This window comes from Anabrus simplex, chromosome 6 (assembly GCF_040414725.1).
Source record: "Anabrus simplex isolate iqAnaSimp1 chromosome 6, ASM4041472v1, whole genome shotgun sequence".
Lineage (NCBI taxonomy): Eukaryota > Metazoa > Arthropoda > Insecta > Orthoptera > Tettigoniidae > Anabrus > Anabrus simplex.
This window is the reverse complement of record NC_090270.1, coordinates 56,369,320-56,396,757: the sequence shown is the minus strand read 5'-3', so window position 1 is coordinate 56,396,757 and position 27,438 is coordinate 56,369,320. Positions and strand designations below refer to the sequence as shown.

The following is a 27,438-nucleotide window of genomic DNA, read 5'->3' as shown; positions in this document are numbered from 1 at the left end:
TGACAGACACGTCACAGGCGCGGTCAGTAGTAAAAAAACAAAAAACGTATTCGTCAGCCTCGTGTCGGTAGATTTACTGTTACGTAAAAGAACTCCTGCGGGACGAAATTCTCGCAACTAGACGTCTCAGAGAAAACAAAATATAGGTTATTGGGGCGTAAATGCATTATTATTATTATTATTATTTCTTTGATTTCGGCCATTTATGAACCATGTAAAATAAGTTAATGTTTTTGTCTCCTGTCTTGATTTTCGGTCTCACCAGTACTTCTTCTTGCTTTCGCTGTTATTTTCTTCTTTCATCCGTTCAGACAATTGTCCGCTTCTCTACTTTTCTTTCTTCGCCGGGCTGAGTGGCTCAGACGGCTGGCCTTTCGACCCCAACTTTGCAGGTTCGATCCTTGCTCAGTTCGGTGGTATTTGAAGTTGCTCAAATCTGCAGATTCGATCCTTGCTCAGTTCGGTGGTATTTGAAGTTGCTCAAATATGTCAGCCTCGTGTCGGTAGATTTACTGGCAAGTAAGAACTCCGGTGGGGCAAAATTCTGGCACCTTGGCGTCCCCGAAAACCGAAAAAGCAGTTAGTGAGACGTAAAGCCAATAATATTATTATATTTCTTTCTTTCTTTCTTTCTTTCTTTCCCTGAAAACTTCCGAACTTTTCTAATCCTATTGCAAACTGTAAGCCTGTCTAGACTTTCTGCTTCCATAATCCTTATTTTTGCTAAATCCTTTCCCACTTCGATGTTTTGAGATTTCTCTCAAAATTGTTCGTCTCTATTTTCCAAGCTCGTTCGGACCAAGTGACTAAAAATAAATTATCATTTTTCTGAGTAGTAGTAGTAGTAGTAGTAGTAGTAGTAGTAGTAGTAGTAGTATAGTAGTAGTAAAAATGCTAAACATCGTATCAAATCCGAGCACACTCTGTTGGTCCTTGGTTGAGGGTCTGGCCTCGCATCCCGAGATCGCGTGTTTCAATCCAGCAGAGGGAGTTCAAGTTTTGAAAGGCAGAGCAAGGTCCTTTGGGCACCCCATGCCGTATAATAACCTAGGAATAAAATTTCTAGATATTCGTTCGGTGTTTATCCGACAAAATTAATTAAAACTCTGCTGTAGGTCGTCCAGTAGACGTTCAGTTTCTCTGCCATATGGTGGTAGAGCAGCGTTGTCAAAAACGGCCACTGATAACTTTCCTTGACGTTTTGCCGCAATCCTCTGCCCATAGGTCAAATGCCAGTAATGACTGCCTGTTTTAGTTTCACGCACTGAAGAAAACGTGACTTGCTTTTTATTATTGCTGTAATAATAATAATAATTTGTCAATTTTACGCACAACAGAGGATGCGATTCTTCTTCTTCTTCTACTTCCTTTGTTATGCCAATTCAAAGAGCGCGTTTGAACTTGTTCGTTGGCCTGATGGTTTTCGCCTTCTTATCCTGCCAAAATCTCTTTTATGAATATACTGTGTTGCAACTTGCGTTCTGTGGACCACTTCCTACCAGTTTTCGTTTTAGGTTTCTCCACGATCTTTTATGATGTCGTCCGTGATACTCATTTCTTGAAGGTCCGACTTAGTTTCTTTTAGCCAGTGTATTTTGACGTTCTTTGAGTTTTTTACTTTTAAAAAATGTATTAAGGTGAGTCCGTTGTCGTCCATTTTGTAGACATGGCCATAGAATTTCAGACGTCTCTTGCGTACGGCATCTGTGAACCTGTCAGTTAATGAGTTTCCTTTCATACCTTTCAATTTCTATAATTTTAGAGTGACTTCTAAGGGATATGGTTTCTGAATCGTATAAAAATTATAATTTACATACATAATATACTTAAATAGAAGCCTGTACACCTTTTGTAAGGTTGCTCTAACTGTGGTAGAGTGAAGCAGAACGTCGAATTTGAAACGCAGGCAGCATAAGTAGCATCAGATGAATTCAATTGCATACGGTAGTACAGCCTATACAAGTAATTTTTATCTTGTTTTTTTCTTATTATTATGTATTTGTTTATTTCGCGACCGAGCTCGATAGCTGCAGTCGCTGAAGTGCGGCCAGTATCCAGTATTTGGGAGATTGTGGGTTCGAACCCCACTGTCAGAAGCCCTGAAAGATGGTTCCGTGGTTTCCCATTTTCACACCAGGCAAATGCCGGGGCTGTACCCTAATTAAGGCCACGGCCGCTTCCTTTCCACTCATTTCCCTTTACTGTCCCATCGTCGCCATAAGAACTAACTGTGTCACTGCGACGTAAAGCAACTAGCAAAAATGAAAGTTTATTTCGCGTATGACTTTCACTCCCCGGAGTGTCGCAGGGTATGTTCTGTTCGCCTACTGCAGGTCTTTCTGTTTGACACCCGTGGGCGACCTGCGCGTCTAGGTATGATAATGAGTTAGGGGAAGCCGAAATGCGGAGTTGACACACAGCCTAATCCTGTCGATGGTTCTGCTCAAGGTTTAACGTCTGCATAGGACGGACGAATCACTATTACCGGCGTCATACGTCTTCTCTTCATATGAACTCTGCGGAGTATTTTGGAATTGAATCCAGGCTTATGGCACGGAATCTAATTATTATAAATTGTATACCACCACTTCTCTTGCCCTGCCGGCCAATATTCTGATAGTGAAATTTTGACATAAATACGTCTTATGGCTGGGGTGATCCGAAAATTTGTGTAACCTGACGCGACAAAATGTGTGACGGTAGTGTAACCATAGCAACCGTGAAGACATTGTAATGTATGGATGGCCATGGCCGGGAGACATGCTCATTTGATGCTCGAACCGGCTAACCGTGGTGTCAGATCACAGACTTGATGCCTTGACGATCATGGCCACTAGGTGTGATTATCATTATTAATAATCAACTCCAAACCTGACCTAACCTAACCTAACCTTACCGGCAATGTACAACGTCAAGGTTTGAAGAAGCAGCCCGTATCGGGTAGCGTCGCAGTCATCTCTAGACTCAAGTATATAATAAAACATTAAGGGTGGCGGTACGATGGGATCCTGCTGTGCGTGGGAGTAATGTACAGAGAGCGGACGAGGGTCTCTATAGGGGGCGTCCTCCACACATGGCAGATAAAAGTGCAGGGAACTCTGCCATGCAACACTCGACTGGTAAAGTTCGACATTGCCATTGCTTCTTTTTCTATATTGCATGCAACGAACATCATCATTGTCTCCTGTGACGATTTCTGACATGGCAGCTTGACCAAAGAGACACAGTCTGGTCTTCGCTTCCCTACAGCTTGAGAGTTCAGTTTGTTAAGTATATTATTTGTGTCTGCTGTGTGGGAGAGTGGGGTTGCATACCAAACATGGAAAGCATTGATGATTAAAGAGCACGAAAAAACTGTCGGGGAAGGAGGGTAGCTGCGTCCCTGACAAAGAGGAATGACCAAGCATATCCCAACCATAGAAACAGATATATTGACTGTGTACGACAAAAGGGCGAAATCTACATTTTCGAGACCTTACACAATTAACCTGCGTTATTTCTAGAATTTCAACTGAATAAGTACTGTACGGCATTTACATAAATTCTTCTAATTCGTTTAACGTGGAGTACATTATTTCGGAGGATCTACTGTATTTGGTCGAAAGCAACTCACGGATAGCGTTATCAACAGCCGTACAGCGCATGCGTGTACTCTGCCGTCGTCATGGTTACCATTGTTAATGCCCTATTTCTTCAACGACTTGTTCCCCTGTGTGTGGGCGCGCTAGAATGACACCGACGGTATCCCTTGCATGTCGTAAGAGGCGACTAAAAGGGCTCCCAGGTGCTCTGAACTTAGGAGCGTGGGTTGATGACTACGGGGCTCTGTGCCGAGTCTCTGGCATTACTTCCACTTATTTGTGCCAGGATCCTCGCCTTCATATATCCTATCCGACCTCCCTTGGTCAACTCTTGTTCTTTTCCGACCCCGACGGTATTAGAGCACTCGAGGCCTACGGAGTCTTTCATTTTCACGCCCTCCGTGGCCCTTGTCTTTCTTTGGCCGATATCTTCATTTTTTGAAGTGTTGGATCCCTTTCATTTTTTCTCTGATTAATATTATATAGAGGATGGTTGCCTAGATGTACTTCCTCTTAAAACAATAATCACCATCACCTTCAACGAATCGTTAAGTGTTAATTTTGCTGTTATTGGACTTGAATTTTTAACACTAACAATTTGTTAATACTTGTGTTAAATTAACATGGCACCAGCCCTGTGTTAAAAATTCAAAATGGCACCATGAAGAAGACGTACGTTTCATGTGCCGGGCTGAGTGGGTCAGACGGTTGATACGCTGGCATCCTGACCCTAAATTGGCAGGTTCCATCCTGGCTCAGTTCGGTGGTATTTGAAGGTGCTCAAATACGTCAGCCTCGTGTCAGTAGATTTACTGGCACGTAAAAGAACTCCTGCAGCACAACATTCCGGCACCTCGGCGTCTCTGAGAACCGAAAAAGTGGTTAGTGGGACGTAAAGCCGATAACATTATTATTATTATTATTATTATTATTATTATTATTATTATTATTATTATTATTATTTCATGTGTCAGTGCTGTATGAAGACTTATCTATAAACCAAGGCAAAGGACGACCCATGCTAAGAAAATATATTCGAGATTTGTTAGAAGGAACCTTACCGCACAGATACCAATTTCCTCCTGGAAGAAATTGAAAATAGGTTCGTTTCCCACTTACAAAATTTTATCAGGTCTCCCGTGCAGCACTTGCGTGTAATTCTTACCTATTTATGCTTCAGATTCTTTCCAGGTAACTGTAGGCGATTATTTTCATGTGGACAAGGAACGAGTATTTGCAGTGCATTAACTGCCTGCTGGATACGCACCCGATGGCTGCATATAAGCAACTATCGGGTGTGGATCGAGCAGGCAGTGAGTGCATTACATTGTTTTTCTCGCAGTGAAAGGATGGCCGAAAATCATTCAAGACATAATCACATTTTCCTAGCGTTTTATGAGCCCTAGATTGTACCCATATAAGAATAAGAATGTATTGAATATTTTGATACAGCTGTCCGTTTATTAATTTTTAAAGCACACTCGTATACTTTCAAATTAAGTCTATAACAACGTCTTTCTCGTTTTCATTATAATAACGCATGTGTTGCCTCTTGCTGTCCATGTTTACGTCTTCGCGATCTCCGCTATCCATAATCAATAACCTCAACCAAGTAACTGCTCTGAACACTTTGTTCATTGTGAAACGCGTTCAGAAATCTTATGGAAACGTGTTGATTTGTCTCTAACAGTTGTTTCGTAACACATGTTGCAAATGTGTTCATGAAACGGGGGATTTTTAACCAAAGTGTTCAGTTAATAACAATTATTGTTAGTTAACGTTTTGAAAGTAAAACTTAACGCAGAATTGAAAAAAGTTTAAGTTCAGAAATGTGAAACTAGCCTATTTGTATATGGTATTACATGTTTGTGATTTGTAAACCGTCTTCCTGACTTTTTCCTAACTGATTATTTTTCCTTTTCTTTTTTGGAAAAGGAATACACTTAACATATTTAACGAAAATGTAAGCAAAGCAAAGCAAGGTCACCTCCGTACAGACCATGAAGGCCCTTGGAGGAGTGGAAGGTAAAGGCTTCCACCATTGTTAACCCCGGCACGTGATGGGGTAGAGTGGTTAGCTCTACGCCCGGCCCCCTTTGCCCCCAGGAATTCACCTGGTACTCATTTTTGGTGTAGGCTGAGTGAACCTCAGGGTCATATGCACCTCCGGAAGTGGAAATCTTGTTTCTTAAATTTTACGACTTCCTGACGGGGATTCGAACCCACGTGTCCTGCCGATCGAACCGAGCACGCCTTTACCGCCTCGGCCAGGCAGCCCCTTTAACGAAAATGTGGGTTCCGATATTTGACGTTTCGGATGAGTGACGGTCAGATAATAGACGTTCCACCGTGCTTTGAAGGGCCGGCATTACGTGCGCATTTTTAGGCTCGGTTTTACGGTCTGAAGCCTTTTCCTGGCGTCATTTTTATGCGGAGGGTTGTGTGTTTGTGTGTGTGTGGGTGTGGGTGGGTGGGTGTGTGAATGTGAATGGGGCGTGGAAGCCATGTGACATAGTCCATCAGACGGTTCATATCCCGGCAAGTACATGAGAGTATATTTTGAATGAAGGTCCTGTGGTTCGGATTCCGCACAAAACTGATCGCGGTATCAACTACAAGCTTGCTTTTGCGTAGGCCGTACAAGTCATCACGGATTGACCCCCGTCAAGTACACATGTACACTTTTCTGCCAGAGTTCCTCAACAGGTGCTACACGCACCCACTGGAGATCGCGCGTGGCCATTGAGGGATACGTGGAGAATAATCAGTTATAGCGGAGAAGGTCTATCTACAAATGAAATCCGCGAAAATGAAAGGAACTGCAGTAATTACAACATAAGAGAAGAAATTCGAACAGTTCAAGAAGATGACACTCACGTACCTCTCGCTGTTTACTAACCCTGAACTAATGGAGAGAGATTTTGGCATACGTATGTCTTATGGCTTCACGAAATTAGCGATACAAACTGTCATGCAATGCTACCTAGCAACACTGTAGGCTGTGATGTGAAATATTGATGGATGGCTATGACTGAGAGGCATATAGAAGGCCCATTTATCAAAGAGATCTCATCCCATCACACTCTAGAGAACTGCTTATTTCATTCGTGGTAGTTTCATAGGTCCTGGGTCCGTTTCCCCTTTCGATACGCTGAATTCTACACTTGGAGACTCCAAATTCCATACAGATGTCTGTCGGAAACGATTCGTTAGATGTAAATAAATTAATCGTTATCAATTCGAGTTGCCGGCCCCGTGGTGTAGGGGTAGCGCGCCTACCTCTTACCTGGAGGCCCCGGGTTCGATTCCCGGCCAGGTCAGAGATTTTTACCTGGACCTGAGGGCTGGTTCGAGGTCCACTCAGCCTACGTGATTAGAATTGAAGAGCTATCTGACGGTGAGATAGCGGCCCCGGTCTCGAAAGCAAAGAATAACGGCTGAGAGGATTCGTCGTACTGACCACACGACACCTCGTAATCTGTAGGCCTTCGGGCTGAGCAGCGGTCGCTTGGTAGGCCAAGGCCCTTCAAGGGCTGTAGTCCCATGGGATTTGGGTTTGGTTCAATTTGAGTTTCGTTTATTGAAATATATTTTTAATAATTTGATTTTCCCAAAGAGAATTTGACACCACTTTTTTCTATCCACACCTTCATAAAAGAAAATTGGTATCCCAAACACCTCAGTGCAAGTTCGGATTTAAGACTGTATATCGGATCTTTCGAGTCTAATTTCTAGAATCTACGTGCATCAAAGAAAGCTCAGTGAACTCAATACCCATGTTCTCACTAAATTAATTAATTAATGTTATTGGCTTTACGTCCCACTAAATACTTTTACGATTTTCGGAGACGCCTAGGTGTCGGGATTTAGTCCCACAGGAGTTCTTTATTGTGCCAGTAAATCTACCGACACGAGGCTGACGTATCTAAGGACCTTCAAATACCACCGGACTGAGCCAGGACCGAACCTGCCAAGTTGGGGTCAGAAGGGCAGCGCCTCAACCGTCTGAGCCACTCAGCCCGGCTCTCACTAAGTTAGTGCTGTGAAAGAGTTTTTTTTTTTCTAGTGGCCATACGTCGCACCGACACAGATAGGTCTTATGGCGACGATGGGATAGGAAAGGCCTAGGAGTTGGAAGGAAGCGGCCGTGGCCTTAATTAAGGTACATCCCCGGCATTTGCCTGGTGTGAAAATGTGAAACCACGGAAACCATCTTCAGGGCTGCCGACAGTGGGATTTGAACCCACTATCACCCGGATGCAAGCTCACAGCCGCGCGCTCCTAACCACACGGCCAACTCACCCAGGAAAAATTTATACAAATATCTCAGATAATGGAAATAAATGTTATTAATTTAAGAGTACAGCATGTTAAATACTTGGTCATCAATATTTAACATGAAGTTACATTTATTTCTGTGCTGTGGATATCGTAAAATTAAAGTTTTGCATCAAGTGACTAACCGCCATTTCTGGGTCTATTTAATTTTGTGGATCATTGTTTACGAACATTTTGTACGAGCAATTTATGGTGTAATTCTAATGTTTAAAACCTTGTGTTCTATTTAGTCTTAAAATTGCAGGCATTTGTTAAAGAGGTCTCTAGACAAATATTATCAGTATAAAACACTGTATGGTAATTGACAGAATATAATCCTGTACTTAAATGAGTAATCAAATTTCGTAAAAAATACCATATTTTATTTTGCAATGAATATTTGAACTCAAATCTCGAAATTACAATTTTGTTGGTTAGTCAAGTGATATAAAACAAAAAAGCTAAAAGAACCTCAATAAAGCATCACATGAATAAGCGCCATTATTTCAAGATTATGACAATATATTAATTAAAGAAGCACTATTTTGAATCAACTCCCTCTACAACAAGGAGTTGACGATCTGTGGCTCGGATCTGGGCGTTTAATCCTGACTGCGGACCTGTCTCTGTGGGCACTGGAGTTGTTGGAGTATATTAAGAGAGTAAAGGACATGTGGGATTATGACTGAGTCACTTTGACACCAACGGCTTTAACTGACCATTTCTCATTGTTATGACAGAGCCATTCTCGGGTGACATTTATCATCGGCCTGCTGAGATGTTGATCGCTCTGAAGAGTCATCGCACGTGTTACCAGCCTTGTGTGTTGGTGGATGGATGATGGTGTCCTATTACGGACTGGGACGCTCCTTAGGAAGTTATTAGTCTGGTTTATTACCGACTGTTCCCTATTAAGATATAATGTTACATTCTTTGAAAAAGTTCTTTGTAGCCATTCAAGTTAATAATGTTTCTGGTTTAACTTCGGTGATGCCGATGTGCCGGAATTGTTCCATCCTCGAAGTGGTTTTCAGTGGTTTCCCACTTCTCCTCCAGGCAAATGCCGGGATGGTTCCTAACTTAAGGCCACGGCTGCTTCCTTCCCTCTTCCTTGTCTATCCCTTCCAATCTTCCCGTCCCCACCACAAGGCTCCTGTTCAGTATAGCAGGTGAGGCTGCCTGAGCGAGGTACTGGTCCTCCTTCCCAGTTATATCCCCTGTTGATTCCGCGTGGTCCTAAGTGACCCATTCGTGCAGAAGAAGAAATTAACTAGTAATTTCGTGAGAAGTAAATTCGTGTGAATCGAAGTTGTTCATATTCTGTTGAATTGTACTCCAGATGTTGAATGTGATATGGAGACAAAGGTGTTTCTCTAGAATGCATCGCCCTCTCCTAGACCTTTCTGAGACCGAACAGGTCGTCCTTGCCATGCGACTGGAGCAAGTTGGCGCGCCCAAGGCACAGGCTAAGATTATCATGGTTATTGCACTATTCAGGTTAAGCCTGTTCAAGACACCACCTCCAGGAAGATGACCTCAATTTATTCCTCCTTCGAGCCTTGAGAAGACCATGCAGGTATTTTAATTTGGTGGCTAGAGAATGCTTGTATAAACTCTAGTCACTGAAATTACTGTCAGGACTAAGTGCATTGATAAGTTGGGCGCACGATTACGTTCTGTGGTCGAGACTCTTTTTAATCTAGAGTTTAGACTAGACTATTCAGAAATGTTTAGATTCGAAAGGAATGTATCCGAGACATGCAATCAAAAAACATCACACATTTCAAGAATAATCTTTTTTGTTTGTTTGTAGAATTTTCTTTACGTTGCATCGACACAGAGAGGTGTTATGGCGACGACAGAATAGAAAAGGGCTATGAGTGGGAGTGGAAGGGAAGTGGCCGTGGTCTTAATTAAGGTACAGCCCCAGCATTTGCTTGGCGTGAAAATAGGAAACCACGGAAAACCATCTTCAGGGCTGCCGACATTGGGGTTCGAACCCACTATCTTCCGGATGCAAGCTCACAATTGCGCGCCCCTAACCGCACGGCCAACTCGCCCTGTTCATTTTTATTAACACCTGAAGGTGGGCATTATAGACACATTTTTGTTGCAAAATAGGCCTATCTATGTGAAATTAATAGTTTTAGCTTTCTCAGAAAAACAGACCACGTTTTATGGCTGGTCAGAACTCGGGAGGTTTTTTTTTTTTTCTCTGGACGTATTTTGATTTTTCGACACCGAGATCTGATGTTTACCCTCTCAACAATATTTCTTGATAGTATGTAATAACGAAGCCTCCGTGGCTCAGGCGGCAGCGCGTCGGCCTCTCACCGCTGGGTTCCGTGTTTTAGATCCCGGTCACTCCATGTGAGATGTGCGCTGGACAAAGCGAAGGCGGGACAGGTTTTTCTCCGGGTACTCTGGTTTTCTCTGTTATCTTTCATTCCAGCAACACACTCCATTATCATTTCATTTCATCTGTCAGTCATTGATCATTTCCCCAGAGGAGTGCGACAGGCCTCGGCAGCCGGCACAATTCCAATCCTCGCCGCAAGATAGGGGCTTTATTCATTCCATCCCTGACCCTGCCAATGATTGGAAAACAGGTTGTAGGTTTTCATTTTCATTTTCAATAACCTCTTACATTCTACATTTTTGTTCAAGAACTTGCTCATCTGTATTTTTATTTTCTCGCATACCAGGTCCGCGAAATGAGTATAATATTCCTCTCTTTAAAGAAAAGAGGAGTATATCGCGGGTTAAGAAACAATACCACGTATCTGACATTGCCCTTACTATCTATTATATTCCTTAAGACTGGTCACGCCTCCCAGCCACAGATGGGTATGCATTCCATCAGAATAAGTTTCGTTGTGTTCATCTTCCTATGCTTTAGTGTAGGGGAAAATGAACCTTAAATATATTATACTGTAGGAGTGTGTAAATGCGTCATGCAAACATGCATTCCTGTAGCACGGTAAGGTTAATTTTTCTTTATACGTGCGCATAGGAAACAGAACACAACGATGGACTGCGTATCCAAATGCGATTGGTAGGCGTGACCAGTCTTAAGGAAAGTAATGGGCTGGGAGAGCATTGACAGGCACGTGGTATTGTTTCTTAATCCTTCATATAGTATTTTGACCCCCCAAAGAGTATAATAGGCTCTCCTTACCCTGTTTATAAATACGCTCACTAGTTCACATAAAGTGAATACCGCAGGTTGTGAGACATCAACCACACAATTCATTTAAAGTCATTAATAAAGTCCTAAAACAAGGAACCTTAACTAAAATATATGGTATTATAAAATTGTCTCTATTTCAAGAGAACAGCACAAAAAGTTGGTTGTATGTTTTTTTAAGTTACGAATGTTCTTTTGATGTATAAAAGTCGCAGTCGATCCGTTTATGCGGTCTCGGCATCCATTGCCATTCCTTCGCTTTTGGAATCCACCTGCTGTATAAAAATCTGTTATCAAGAAAAATGAATGCCTCTCTGCACCACTGAAATAATAGGTTTCATCAGATATTTGCAGTGATGTTTTTACATGGTTATGGAATCTTTCTTTTTCTACAGCTTTTTTCAAACCTGTGGTTCGAGGACTTGACCCTGTTTTACGGCCGGATGCCCTTCCTGACGCCAACCCTATATGGAGGGATGTAATCACTATTGCGTGTTTCTGTGGTGGTTGGTAGTGTAATGTCTGAATGTGAAGATGAAAGTGTTGGGACAAACGCAAACACTCAGTCACCGGTCCAGAAGAATTAATCAGAGGCGATTAAAATCCCTGACCCGGAATCGAACCCGGAACCCTTTAAACCGAAGCCCTCAACGGTGAGCATTCTGCCAATGAGTTGGACTACATGTTTCTGGAATAATAAATATTATTACTATTACAAGCAATAAATCCCGCTGCATGGACAAATTTCTGAGGAAATCTTTGTAAAAAGAAGTAAGTTTGTTAAACTTTCCGAAGGCAGACGGAAATTTTCTTCCATTCAGTGCAAAATTACGTTTGGTATCCGAAGTCTACTTTCCAATATCACTGTTGAATGCTTTTCTACGCCGAATACAGTTCATGCTCTCACAGATGGCAGCATCGAGTCAAGTTTCGTGATTACTTCCGTAGTCGGGAAATGACACGGCATCGCATATTTATGGAAGTAATACAGTATTTTGACTGTAGACGAAGCATTGCTCGCCTCTGATGGACGGAGACAAAGTGAGCAGGGTAATAAGACATCCAGTTCGTCAATTTGCGTATGAACTTCTCCCATTTCTCTCCTCTAAGAAATCTCAATATCGGTGAAGTTAAACGACTTGGAAACAAATGACATGAACGACAAAGTTCTCCCCGCTGCGTGTGAAATTTAGCTAGGCCTGTATACTTGCACGGTACATATAAAAGTCCTGTTTCTTCCCATGTCTGTCTTTAAAAAAAATATTATTATAGGATTTTTCTCTTCGATTAGTTTGTTAGGAACTGTGGCTTCTTGACTGATGATTCAACCAGGCTCGGGGACTAGGTGTTTTTGCCTGATTGTGCACGTTATCTTCACTTACACAGAACACAACACGTTACCAGCCATCTCGGAAACACGCAGTAAGGAATACATCCATCCCTCGCCGGGCTGACTGCTTCAGGTGCTAGAAACGTTGGCCTTCTGAGCCAAGTTGACACGTTCGATCCCGGTTCAGTCCGAAGGTATCAGCCTCCGGGCAAAATTCCGGTACTTCGGCGTCTCCGAAAACCGTTATAGTACTTAGTGGGCCATAAAGTCAATAACATTATTACGGTAATAATACATAGCTCCTCGGAGGGTTGGCATCAGGAAGGGCATCCAGCCTTAAAACTGGACCAAATCCACTTGTGAAACTCATTTCGCACCCCGTGACCACATCAGGCTCTAAGTGACAGATAAAGAATATTATTGCTTTATTGGGAAGGTTGGTTCCTAAACTCAATGATTTTCACAGACCTCAAAAACTTCATTGCCTTTGAAAGCCAAACCCAACTCGGACCACCTGTCCAAGGACCAATTCACTTGTCATCTTGAATTTTAGACTACTCCACTGCAGCTAAACTGAAGTAAATATATTAGTATGTATACCGAGCACACTAATCAATATGAATACTTAAATTTTAGGGAGTCGCAATTAAATGATAATCAAAATTATTTACTAATAGATAATTATGGCTGCAATATTTCTCAATACAGTTCATTTAAATATTTAAAAAGTGCTAATAATTTCACTGAGAATATCAGTTAAATATTATCTTTCTTCGTTGCCACTATTTTATCAATGTTTAGTATCATTTTTAAAGTTGTTCTTAAATTGGCTTCTAAATTGGTTTCATTTAAAGATAAACGGTGTTTGATTTCATTCAACTTCATGACCGCTTTTTTCTTAAGCTCATTGTATCGAGATTGACAGTATCAATTACGAAAAACTAATGATGAAAATCTCGCAGAACTGCAGATGTGACGTTTTACCCCAGCCATAATCAACCACTACACTGCCAGAGCCAGTGAAGGCAAGGTTAATTTTATGTAATACAATTCGTTCTCCTTCCTGTTCATCAAACCGGCCGTAATTACAGAGAAGTAACTTTGAGTTTCTTTGCAGTGTCACTAGCGCTAGCGAAACTTCGGAGTGATTATAAAAATGTGTCCTTAAATACCACTGTGCAATACTTCAATTGCTTGAAATTTCGTAATTTAATATACTGTATTTGAGTGAGCGTTGCCACGTATTTGCAATCTCCAAGCGTTGACTGTAGCTATAAGATGATAATGTCGGATGGAACAGCTAGATGGCGGGTGTGCTGTTCGCTTGGGGAGGTCTCAAAGGAATTCTTCTAACAGTTGCTGTTGAGGGAATTGTATCGTGCAGGGAAATCTGTGGAGCAAGAATTGAGATTCTCTAATGTTTGTTGTTTTTTAAGTGACAACCAGAATTAAACTCTATACTCTGTTAGAGTTCAGCTTTTCTCAGAGGAAGGTAATTTCATTTTTAAAATAAGCTTCCAAGTGTTTATCGGTTGAACATAAGACGTACATTGGTAAATCCACGTGTGTATATTCTACCTGAAAGATAAAGTTTGCTATAACTGAATGTCATAATTCGTTCTATAAAAACATCCTCGGATTCTTTCAAATCACTTATTCAAATGCGTGTATAGTACAAGGAGTGTTGCTAGATTGAGGAAATTCCCCATGGACGAGGAAAAAAAACACGACGAAGGTAAGGAAATGAGGAAAAACGAAAAAATTTTAAAATGTGTAAAAAGACGGGGGATATTTAACGTCATCGCGCCTTATAACAAAAACTTATTGTTTGTCCAACCCTTGTCCCGTTTCCCTACGGGTTCGGGTATGAGTTGAGATGAATTTGTCGTGGCGGTTTTTTTATGACCGGATGCCCTTCCTGACGTCAACCTCATCAGAGGAGTTAATGAGAGATGAAATGAATGACGTGATATATGATAGTAGGGAGAGGGTGAAACCCGGTGCCGGCACATAGCCTACTCCTGTCGAATAGCACCAAGGGGTCTGCTCAAGGCTTAACGTTCCCATCCGACGGACGAATCACCATCAACAGCGTCATATGCCCTCACTCCATATGAGCACTGCGGAGAGGTTTGGAATTTAATCCAGGCTTTTGGCACGCAATCTAGTGATTAGAAATTTTATACCACCACCTCCCCTACCCTGCCGGCCAACATTCTGATGGTGAAAATTTTTTCGACCAACGGGACTCGAACCGGCTAACCTCGGTGTTAGACCGTTTTTAGACTTCAGCGCCTTAACGATCATGGCCACCAGGCGGGCTATAACAAAAACTTATTAAAGTATTTTAAATAATATATCATTTCTTTACATGTTTGGGCAAAATGAAATGGGCTGTCGATATGATGACGATACTTTAACTTATTATAGTATATTTTGATGAATCCTGCTTTTGTTCAAACTCAATAAGTTTGCGCGAAAATGTGGCCTGTCCCTGTTATGAACCGTAATTATTGCATGTGGATATTATCTCACGTCACATGAATACCTTTCGCCCGTTCGGCGGGACTGTAGGGAGTTTATTACTAGTGTTTGTGATGCGGTGTTTTTTCTTCATACAGTAGAACTAGTTCAAAAGGGTGCAGTTTTTTTTTTCCATAGTGTGGTAATGAATGAAGGAAAAGGTACTGCTAAACAGAAACATGGGCGAGTTATTTTGATGAGAAGTGGGGTAACCGAGGAGAAAGAATAGCTTGGTGATGAAAAGTTTAAGGGGTGGTTAAAGTGAGTGCCCGGAGCCGGCAATGATTACATATTTAAATGTATAGCATGTAATGTAGAATTATGTGGAAAAAGTGAAATGCAGAAACTCAGCCAAGGTCAAAAATATTATAACTAGTCAAAGCGTTTTCTGCTACAATACCAATCAGTGCATTTGTATCAAAAAGTGAAAAGAAAAAAAAAACTAATGAAAAGTGTTCAGAAAAAATTAAGGAAACTGAAATTAAATAAATCATTCGCTGTATTTGCTGAACACAACGTTGCGTTTCAAGTTGTTGAGCATCTTGTTCCTCTAATTGAAGATGTTTTTATTGGTCTGTTGTATCGTTATATCGTGCCTATATCGAAGCATTAGGATGATGAAATGTCCGAGTTTGGGAAAAATTCTGGTAGACGAGGGAAATTTCAGCAATACTATGGGAATTTCTGCTCGAAGTAACTGGCAACATTGTGTACAAGTTTATTTAGGTTAGAAACCCAGAATTTTAACATTCATATTACTTTTCCACTCTAGCTTTTCATAATCAGTTTCATGTTTACACAATATCTCATACCGGACGAGTGGGGCGTGCGGCTGTGAGCTTGCATCCGGGAGATAGTGGGTTCGAATCCCACTTTCGGCAGTCCTGAAGATGGTTTTCCGTGGTTTCCCATTTTTACACCAGGCAAATGCTAGGGTTATACCTTAATTAAGGCCACGGCCGCTTCCTTCCCACTCCTAGGCCTTTCCTATCCCTTCGTCGCCGTAAGTCCTCTCTGTGTCGGTGCGACGTAAAGCCAATAGCACCATGGCTAAATGGTTAGCGTGCTGGCCTTTGGTCCAGATAACCCCAGGTTCTATTCACGGCCCGGTCGGTGTGCCATCTTCAGCATTATAATTCATCATAGGAGCAGACGCGCAGGTCGCTTATTCGGCGTCAACTCGGAAAACCAGCCCCAGGCGTCTTCGGAGGTTACATATTATTATTATTATTATTATTATTATTATTATTATTATTATTATTATTATTATTATTAAGTACCTGGAACATTTGACCTGTAGATCATGTAAATTAGTATAAAATCTTTATAAATAATAATAATAATAATAATAATAATAATAATAATAATAATAATAATAATCCAGTCCCCCTCCTCAACGTAACGGTTAGCATTATTAGTTGCCGTCCTCTGAGGCCCTGGGTGCGATTTCCGGTACTTTCAGAGATTTAAGAATGGTGGAAGGGCTGATATGTGGTTAAAATTGTACATGCAGCTCACCGCTATTGGGGGTTTGCCTAAAAAAGAGCTGCACCATCTCGGGACCAGGACACGAATTTATTATTATTATTATTATTATTATTATTATTATTATTATTATTATTATTATTATTGGTATTATTAAAATAACGTGTAATTAGGAAATAACTCGATGGCAATGTCTCCTTACAGTAATGTAGCAACGGAGTTTAAATGACGACATAAGTGACGTGTTACAGTTACATGAAAACAAAGTGCTGTATTACGCGTAGTTACACCAAGGAAAAATAAAAAAAATCATGATAATGAAAGAAGAATGAAAGGGAAACGCACGAAGACAAAATGTGAAAATTATAAATTACGTACGAGTGGTGTAACATAATAATTACAAATACATACAACATTTCCAAGAAAAAATAAAATATTCCAATACAATGCAATAACGGAGATAATTTACTGTTTCCTGCAGCTTAACATTGCGGTTTACAGTAGAATGAGGGGTACAGTGACTTGTTACTAATTTAACATTGCAATTGCATCACCATTACGTAGAAATTTACACAAAGTTTACCGAACACTAGAGTCTTTTCTTGGAAAGGCTCTAAGACGGCAGAATTAAAATCTTGAAATTTCTTCCAGTGCTGGGCTTCAGAATCTTTCAACGGGATAATACCGGTCAGCAGTCTAATTAAGGTTGAATAATATTGGGCTAAATAATGTCATATTAAAAAGATAGAGTTGTTTTAGCTTGGGTTAGGTTCAGCTAAATCCCAATAAAACCTGGCTCTTGGCATGCAGGATATTGGAAAATGACTTTTCTACAGCTTCGAAACTGTGCTTTCTGAGCGGCAATAGCGTTAAATAAGATACCACAGCTTAAAGGACTTTCTAAACGAGGTTTTTCGAAGAGTCTATATTGCACTACAAATGCAAGCAACAGCTGTTTCTGAAAATACAGGAAGTGATGACTGTGATGCAGCTGCTGAAGCTGTTTGCAGAGAAGTGTCTTGGAAGCCATATGGCTTTCTAAAACAAATGCAGACGCTGAGAGAGGGTTTTCTGTATATAGAGGGATTCGTATAGACAGTCTCCGCTGTGATAATTTGGAAACGATGTGCTTGTACTGTATTTTGCTGATAAAATATGAACTGTGGGAGTAAAATATAAATTTCCAGTTATGCTTATGTATGCTTAGTGTAAGAGTAACTACTGCTAATACGACTACTAGTGTAAGAAGTGCATTTTTATAAATCGCCATTATGCGTGTTTTTAAGCACTGCTATCGACAGTTTTGATTCACCACAAAATATTACTTATCACTATTAGGCTCTCACTCGTTAACAGGTATGATCGTCTTCCAAAGGTAAAGTTCAAATCACATGAGTTCTTTGATGGCTGTATAATTCAATTCTGGAGCCACAGACACACGGTTGGCACACGGTGTCTTCTTCTTCTTATTTTTTTTACAAGTTGCTTTACGTCTGACTGACACAGATACAGTAAGTCTTATGGGCTATGGCGACGATGGGGCAGGAACGGGTTAGGAGTGGGAAAGAAGCGGCCGTGGCCTTAATTAAGGTACAGCCCCAGCATTTGCCTGGTGTGAAAATGGAAAACCATCTTCAGGGCTGCCGACAGTGGGGTTCGAACCCACTATCTCCCGAATACTGGATACTGGCCGCACTTAAGCGACTGCAGCTATCGAGCTCGGTACACGGTGCCTTGGGTAGCCACTGGTCCTTGAGGGTTGATACTTATTCATACGCTCTTTCATAGCATTGCATTTGTCGGCCAGCAGTTTCCTCCGCTGTAGTTCAAAGGAGAGATGCTCTTGGTGGACGAAGCGACGCCATTCTGGACGAGTGGATGCCACAACCTCCCAATTTTTAGGGTCACTTTGACATTTCTTTAGATTCGCTTTCAGAACAAGACAGATTCAGTAATGTAAGTCTTTTGGAGCAACCAGCACTGAGGCTCTCATAATAAAACACCAGCTTCGATGGATAGGTCATGTAATTCGCATGCCTGAGTCGTCGTCTTCTTCTTCTTCTTCTTCTTCTTAATCTGTTCACCCTCCATGGTCGGTTTTTCCCTCGGACTCAGCAAAGGATCCCACCTCTACCGCCTCAAGGGCAGTGTCCTGGAGCTTCAGACTGTAGGTCGGGGTATACAACTGGGGAGGATAACCAGTACCTCGCCCAGGCGGTCTCACCTGCTGTGCTGAACAGGGGCCTTGGTGGGGAATGGGGAGATTGGAAGGGATAGAAAAGGAAGAGGGAAGGAAGCGGCCGTGGCCTTAAGTTAGGTACCATCCCGGCATTTGCCTGGAGGAGAAGCGGGAAACCACGGAAAACCACTTCCAGGATGGCTGAGTGGGAATCGAACCCACCTGTACTCAGTTGACCTCCCGAGGCTGAGTGGACCCCGTTCCAGCCCCCGTACCACTTTCCAAATTTCATGGCAGCGTCGGGAATCGAACCCGGACCTCTCTGCTGGCAGCTAATCACACTAACCACTACACCACAGAGGCGGACTTGCCTGAATCAGGTCTCCCAAAACAAATCATGTAATGTCAGTTGAAGGTCGGACAGAGAAAACCACAAAATGTGGACTCTATAGCATACATAATTCCAGAGCTTAAAGGTTATAGAAATCCTACTCATCGGATACTTTTTAAACTACTCAGGATTCGCTATGAAGAATTGAACATGCTTTATAGAGTTAAAGGGGAATGAGACTTGTGAGTTTTCACCTCATACATGTTTTGAGCTGGTCCGAAATCGATCTCTGAAGCCTGAACGTTAATTGGATAACTGACTATATTTCCTCTAATAATACTAGTCGTGCCACTAGTCTTGCTTTATAAAATTTATGGTCTTCATTTATTTAGCTTCCCTTAAAACTGTTATTGATTTACACAGGCTTCGATAACAAAGCCCCTTATTTATCGGGATTACAAGTGTGGTAATATTTCCGGTGCCGGTAATATTGTCTTCTTTTTTATCTTTTTTTTTTAATTATGAGAGTACTGGTGTCTCGTGGAGCTACCTTTGCTACAGAGCTCTTTAGGTGCGCCTGTGGTGTCTGCCTTACGAGCCCAGCGAACCTCATTAATATGTATGGCCGTGATAAATTCGGATACACGTGTTCCTGTGTACATAATTAAAACATAGAATCGTGTATGACAGTTATCGATTTTTAAAACGAGTGCTCACGTTTCTGACTGGCAAAAAGGTATTTTCAATGAATAAGCACCAGTTTCGTTAATCTTTTGGATTCACTGATTTTGACAACCGTGCATATCGATTTTAACTGGTATTTATTTATGTGCCGGGCCAAGTGGCACAGATGGTTGAGGCGCTGGCCTTCTGACCCCAACTTGGCAGGTTCGATCCTCGGTCAGTCCGGTGGTACTTGAAGGTGTTCAAATACGTCAGCCTTGTGTCGGTAGATTTACTGGCACGTAAAAGAACTCCTGCGGGACAAAATTCAGGCACCTCGGCGTCGGACTTAAAGCAAATAACATTATAGGTTTTATATCAGAACTTCGACCATAGGAGTGGAACAGTTCGGTACCATTGTGCTAGAGATTCGTGTTTAAAAACACAGTTGCATATTAATCTGAGGTTATTAACGAGGTACGGGACCTGGAATTCTACCCTGCTTTCGAGCCACTGCTATGTCACTCTACATGTCGAACATCTCACATGCTGCCTTCACCGGGATTCGAATCACTGTGCCGTCGGTGAAAAGCTAGCGTTTTAAGTCTTCTAGCTCTCACGTCTTGATCCAAGTTTAGGATGCTCCTTTTATACTGCAATCAAACAAGTTATATTCTGCTTTGTCCCCCTCAGTAAAGCGAAATAAAGACAGCTTACGAAATGTGTTCTTAAACAGTTCTCATATTCGAGGCTGTATCGGGAATCGAATTCAGTACAGCAGGTCACGGTGCTAACCAGAAGGCCAAGTAAGCAACCTTTCTCACACTCGGTTCAGGTTATTGTTGGAATAGTAACTTCATGTTGATTTTATTCCCATTGTAGCCCAGATATTTAATCAAAGTAGTGCAGACATTGCAATTGCAATAGAACAGGAGCCTGACTGCGTTCACATAACATTGACACCAAGCTGATGACTTCCTCATAGGGGCTAGCTGGCCGAGGCGGTAAAGGCGTGCTTGGTTCGCCCGGAAGGACATGGGTTCGAATCCCCTTCAGGAAGTCGTAAAATTAAAGAAATTAGATTTCCACTTCGGGAGGTGCATATGGCCCTGAGATTAATTCAGCCTGGGGGCAAAGGCGGACGGGCGTAGAGCTAACTTCTCTACCCCATCACGTGCCGAGGTTACGAATACTTGGAAGCTTTTACCTTCCACCCCTCCAAGGGCCTTCGTGGCCTGTACGGAGATGACTTGACTTTGCTTTGTGATGACTTCCTCATCCGTAGTTCTGTAATAGTGGACAGCATGAAATAGTATTTCGGATTTGTGCGTTATTCGAAACAATACGCTGCATTGAGATTTTAACTGACAGGGGCAAATGTCCACAGTTTAGTAAGATAGATTTCATTGACCAAAAAATCGTTTGGCAGGTAATGCTCAATTATACATGGAGATGCATGTCCTTCGCGAATGATGCTGCTTGTATTTAGCGATGTTCGTAGTCAGCATTCCCCCTTCCCCGCCCCCTTACAATACAGTACTATGTCTATGAATCCACGATTTGTCTGTACATTTTGTTTGTCTAAAAGACCTTTCCATGTCGTATAAAGACGTGACGTTACGGGCCACCGGTTCATTTTCTGGTTGGGAGTAGGCATGTATCTGTTTGGAATAAAAACAACGCATACTTTTATCAAATTCGGCAAATATTTTACAATTGTGTTAACTTAGATGTTGGGCTAATCAGTATTACGATATTAAGTGGAGAAAGGGGGGCTAAGAGGGGACTTGAAATGGCTTCCTGTTGGTTTGAAAATAATGGCAAATTTTATTGAGGAAGATTTCTGACAAAATTTAAATTTAATTTTGAACATTTTGTCATGACAGGTTTTATGATTGAACGAACCCTGATTGACAGTTGCGAACAACGTAGGAAAATTTCTTTTTCTCATCATTTTAAAACAGTCAACTTTCTTTAGAAAAGTTCCAAAGGACGTTTGCGTGAATTTAATTTTGTACTTTTTTTTCGTAACCCGTCGGAACTCAATCTAGTTGTTAAGATATAGAGAGTAAAACAAGAAAGGCATTAGCCTAAAACAGAAAAATGTTGTGCTTCCCTTTTGAACAGTGAACTTCATCGCGAATTAAATATCTTAATTGAGTGTTATTTCAGGAAAATTACGGGGAAATTTCATTGAAATAGGGTGATAAGATATATAAAGCTAGGTGTTAAATCGTCAGTTCCGTTATTAATAGATTTTTCTATGCCCTATTCGCATATTCGACCCATTTCGATTTTCTTGATATTTATTTGAAATGTACATACTCAAGTGGAAGAAATCCTTGAGATATTGACTGAATGAAGATCTCGTCCATCATATAACGCACTCAATTTGTCTTGGTTAATTTACTGTTAATGTCCTCGTCAGAGCTGCCGTGTTAATCAATTTCTGGATAGAAAGCGTAGCAAAGGAGCCATTAAATGATATTCACTCGTCTGTGGTGATATTACATTTCCGGCAGTGCTCTGTAAAAAATTGTTTCTGCAGGCCATGAAACGAAGCCACGCAGTTAACACTTGCATTATTGAGTTACAGCTTCACATTGGTGTTAACTAACCTTAAATGACTCCATTGTTCAGATTACGTGAAAAGGTTTAGGAATACGCCTCTGTTTTTTTTTTTTTTTCCGGCTATATAAATAAAATTCTAATTTAGTAGGCTATGTATACCTCGAAGTTTTACTTCATATTTGGCTTTTATCCTCGAATTACGTTTACAAAAATCTATAGTAGGCCGATCAATTCTTGACTGTCTGTTGCATCACAGGAATAGAGCTTGTCAAGAATTTCTGGAAACTGGGTATTTAAGTTCAGAGTTAGTCGGGCTGTTCATGGGGCTATTTATTATTTGATTACCGATTGAGTGGCCACGTGGTTTCGGCCACATAGCTCGAGCGATAGTGGGTTTGAACCCCACTGTCGGTAGCCCTGAAGATAGTTTTCCGTGGTTTCCCGTTTTCACTCCAGGCAAATACTGGAGCTGTACCTTATATGGGCCGCGGTCGCTTTCTTCCCACTATTAGCCCTTTCCTATCCCATCGTCGCCACAAGATCTATCTGTGTCGATGCGTCGTAAAGCCAGTTGTAAAAAAAAAAAAAATGTTGTTGCATTATCCACAGCAGTGGAATACACCAAATACCTCCGGTTGGAACAGTTCAATGGGATTAAATCAGGAGAGCGTGTAGGCCAAGCTATGTATCTATCCACCGAGCAAGTTGCTGTGCGGTTTGGGTCACATGGCTATCAGCTTGCATTCGGGAGATAATGAGTTCGAACACCACTGTTGGCAGCCCTGAAGGATTGTTTCCCATGGTTTCCAATTTTCACACTAGGCAAATTTTGGGGCTGTACCTTAATTAAGGCTACGGTCGGTTCCTTCCGACTCCTAGCCCATCGTCGCCATAAGACCTATCGGTGTTGGTGTGACGTAAAGCAAATGTGTACCTATCCAGCTCTCACAATAAGGTGCATTAAGGTGCCTGGAGGCACACAGACTGTAAATAATGTGTGGGAGTACAGTCATGCAAGCAACCGTACTTTAGGACCATGGCCGTTTCCTTCCCAATCCCATCCTTGTGTTGAAAAAAAACTAACAAACAAACAAACAAACAAAAACCCTCTTCAGTGTGTTAGTACGACGTTAAACCACTCGTAACAAACCTTGCGGACTGCAAGAATCGTTTGTGCAAGTTAAGACGTATTGAGGTCAACATCAATTTATCTGTAATAATTGCAAAAAGTCTCTCGGATTTAATTCCAACAATTGAGACGTGTTTTAGAACACTTCCTTTAATGGAAAGCGGTAACTCGGGAATTATGCATTTCCGGATTCATATTGCAACATGTTTTCTGCATGTGCAAAATTCATTCCTTAACTTTTGCCGGAGCTTTTGTTACATTCTCTATGAACCAATTGTATGTTATCGAAGTCTGTTATTGTCATGTGTGTTGTATTGTTAATAATTAAAGAAGAATGATGTGCAGAATCAGAGAAATTTTCAACATTCGTTCCCCTCATAGTGAACGTTAATATGTGTGGCGGTGTAGACGGTCACTACCCGCTAACAGCGCTTTCCGCTGAATAATGTATGACGAGTGAAGCGGGCGGGACCGATCGCACCAATTACAGGCAGTCACGGTGCTCAGTACTGGTAAGTTACATTTTTACCTGGAAGTTGCCAGTTAGTACTCGGTAATGTTGGCGGATGTTGAGTAGCTTTGACGGTATCAGTATATAGGTTATTCAGCTCCGTCTGTTTGAGTGTCGACCACCGGATCCCTACTGTAGATCGCGCTCTCAAACCCGACCGAGGTAGTTGGATTTTTGAACTGCGGAACAAAGTCCATTCGATGCATCCGACACTCCGTGTCTTGCGATGTCGCCATGCAAAACATGTCTGGTATATATCAGACAAAATTATTAGGAAAGAAACTCAGCAGTTGGCCGCCCAACAAAATTCCATTGTCCCTGCCGTCTGGTAGAGTAAAACAGAACGTCGACAGTCTAAATCGTGTGAAATAAAAATATTTGCAACTCTGTAGCCGAGATATTATTATTATTATTATCATTATTATTATTATTATTATTATTATTATTATTATTATTATTATTATTATTATTAGACTATTAGAGGAGAGTCGTATAATATGGAATACCATTTACTTTTGGCAGTATAACTTCTTACCGAAATCAGTTATGAAATATAAATAAATATGGTTTGAAAATTCAAATAATTAGCCAAGATCCTCTATATTTTTAAATTGTAAATTGTTAATGTCTTCACGTCAAAATTATTTTTCAAAAGTTGCACTTGGTGGGTAATACGGAATAGTCGGCTAATATGGAATAGTAGGGTAAATAATATGTAAATTAAAATACAGCTTCAATAAATTCTTTCAGTTATATTTAAGGAACGTTCTTACAGGTGGACGTACAGAAATTTTTAAAAAATCGAAAGAATAAAATTGGTAATTAACTGAAATAATAATCTGTATACACTAATTATTCAGAGTTGTCTTTTTACAGTCACTTGTTCATTCAGTGACAAAAGTCACAGATGCAGAAACCGAGATCTATAGGTAATTAAATGTTATAATATACCAGGATTAATGCAATTAACTTTAATTAATTTTAAACGTCATTTTACTTTGAAACTAAAACAGTATTTCATATATCCCGACACACCATGTTTGAATTAAAGGATTCGTCATGCCATAAACTTTGCACAACAAGGAAGTTACACTGGTGTAGCAATATAAGCAACTCTTGTACAATATATAACATTGGATTTCCTAGGACTAAACTCAGTTTTGGTAATTAATACAAGCTTTAAAAGAATTACCTGCAAAAGCTTTTCAAATATGAAAAACAAATATTCTTGCTCCACGCACTAACCTCACTCACGAGCATGTCGAAACTGAATACAAAGCATCATGAGAACATTTATCGTAATTCGACGAGTTTAAGTGAGGCCAGTATCCAGTATTCGGGAGATAGTAGGTTCGAACCCTACTGTCGGCAGCCCTGAAGATGGTTTTCCGTGGTTTCCCATTTTCACACCAGGCAAATGCTGGGGCTGTACCTTAAGTACGGCCACGGCCGCTTCCTTCTCACTCCTAGCCCTTCTCTGTCCCATAGTCGCCATAAGACCTATCTGTGTCGGTGCGACGTAAAGCAAATAGCAAATCATAATAATAATAATAATAATAATAATAATAATAATAATAATAATAATAATAATAATAATAAATTCGACGAGTTTCCACGTGAGAGGAGTGCCTTACATGCAAGATATTGTGGTACTCCATATTGGCCGACTTTTCCATATTACCCGATTCCCCTCTATTATTATTATTATTATTATTATTATTATTATTATTATTATTATTATTATTATTATTATTATTATTTTCTTTCTTCGTTATGTCCGACCAAGGAGCGTGATTGAACTTACTGATCTGATGTTGTCTTTTTTCTTCTCCCAAAATCTCTTCACCTTCTCGCTGTGGCTTTTCTTGCGATCTTCTGACCAGGTTTTGTTGGTGGTATTGCTTGGATGGCGTGTAAAGCGGTAATTGTCGACTAATTTTCTGTTCTTTGATCCGTCTTATACAATGTTATCTGTGATGCCTATTTCCTGACGATCTTTTCCAACTTCGAGCAGCCAATTAAAAAAAAAAAACTTTCATTGATAGGGCATGGTTTAGGATTCTTTTCGTCAATCTCTGATTACTCATTCTGAGAATAATATGTCCGTAAAATTTCAAATGTCTGTGTCTGATATTTTCTCTGAGTGTTGGTACAAGCCATGGAATTTCCTCCCAGATTCACCCTGTACCGACTGGTCCAAAAAAATTCCTAAAGATTTTTCTTTCTTGCTTTTCTACACCTTTAAGAAATGATTGTCCCTTATGGTCAGTGTTTCATGTGGATATAGTGCTTCAGGATTGATTACATTTTTATTTAATCATCATCACAGGATAGTCGTAACTTAATGCGATGCGTCAGTTTGAAGGCCATAGTCCTTGTTGAATCCGATATAAATTTAACCTGGCATACCTCAGCATAAATTCTAACAGTTAGCGAGATAGACAAGCGTAGTTGAACTTCAAAACACTCAGTAGACACGGGTAGTACTGTTTTAATGCCGACAGTCAAAAATACATTTAAATTCCTCCCAGACATATATAAAATTGTGCAAATGATAAAATAACACTAAAAGCAGGACAGGTGGCAACCCTAACCTCAAGGTAATTTTTTACGGTACCTATGCCTTCCTGTCGGTATGGTACACAATATTATAAATTGCTACCAAGATGATGTTTTATAGTCAACTCGTAAGACTGCTCAGTCCTTTTTATGTCTGTTTATTTCCCAGTAGGTGTGTATGGTTTTTATAATAAAATTTTCTCTCTCTATATCAGGCGTTAAATGAAATGGCCATTTTTTTTTCAGAGTTTAAAAACGAGGAATAAAAATTTAACAGTGGTTTGTCGTCTTTCTGCGGCGGGGTTGATATATTTCACACGGACAATAAAAGCTAGTAGCCAACTCTTGCCGAGTCTGAACTGTGGATCGATGTAGCCACGAGACCAGGGGGCCATGCTTGGTACAGCATCAGTAGTGTGACGTCACGGCACTGAGTCAGAGCCCCCCTTCGTTTGCGCGCGCGTGGTTTACACTGCCTGCCTAACCTACCTTCCCTCTCGCACTCCAGTATCGGCACGAGTCCATGACTCACGTGTTCACTTCAACGTGTGAAATATGAGAAATGTGAACAGTAATCAGTGTTCGTCCATTAATCCTGCCTCTCCTTTTTGCTACGTGTGATCTTCTTTACACAGATCTATTTGAGATTGTTTCGCCCATTCCAAAAGGCTCGTCAGACATAAGTATTGCCTGTGACATTGAAGAAGATCCGGTGTAATTGTAATTATCTGATAAACAAGAAGTGAAGGAAGGGAGATTAGTAGGTTGTTCCCGGTTTCGAGACAGTATTATATGCAATATCTTCGTTGTAATTTAGAAGATTTATGTTATAAAATCTACTTATTATTGTTAGTGACATTCGAATACGTGGTTGAAAGAAATTCTGCATATTGTAACATTTTGACAGTTCGTCCAGGTACCCGAATTTAATGACAACCTATCGCGGTAAAATTTGTTATTGAGATAAATGATTTACCGGTACTTGGTCCCTAAATTATATATTGATATATTTTTATAGATTACTGGTTAGTTTAGCGTTGTCATGCAATCGAGTATGAACATGTAAATACTA

The 27,438-nt window shown here is 40.8% G+C and overlaps 1 protein-coding gene across 2 annotated transcripts in view; it reads left to right on the top strand.

Moving 5' to 3' along the window:
* Window positions 1–27,438, top strand: part of LOC136876090 (ras-associated and pleckstrin homology domains-containing protein 1) — a 248,651-nt gene that overhangs the window by 160,664 nt on the left and 60,549 nt on the right. The window lies entirely within an intron of this gene.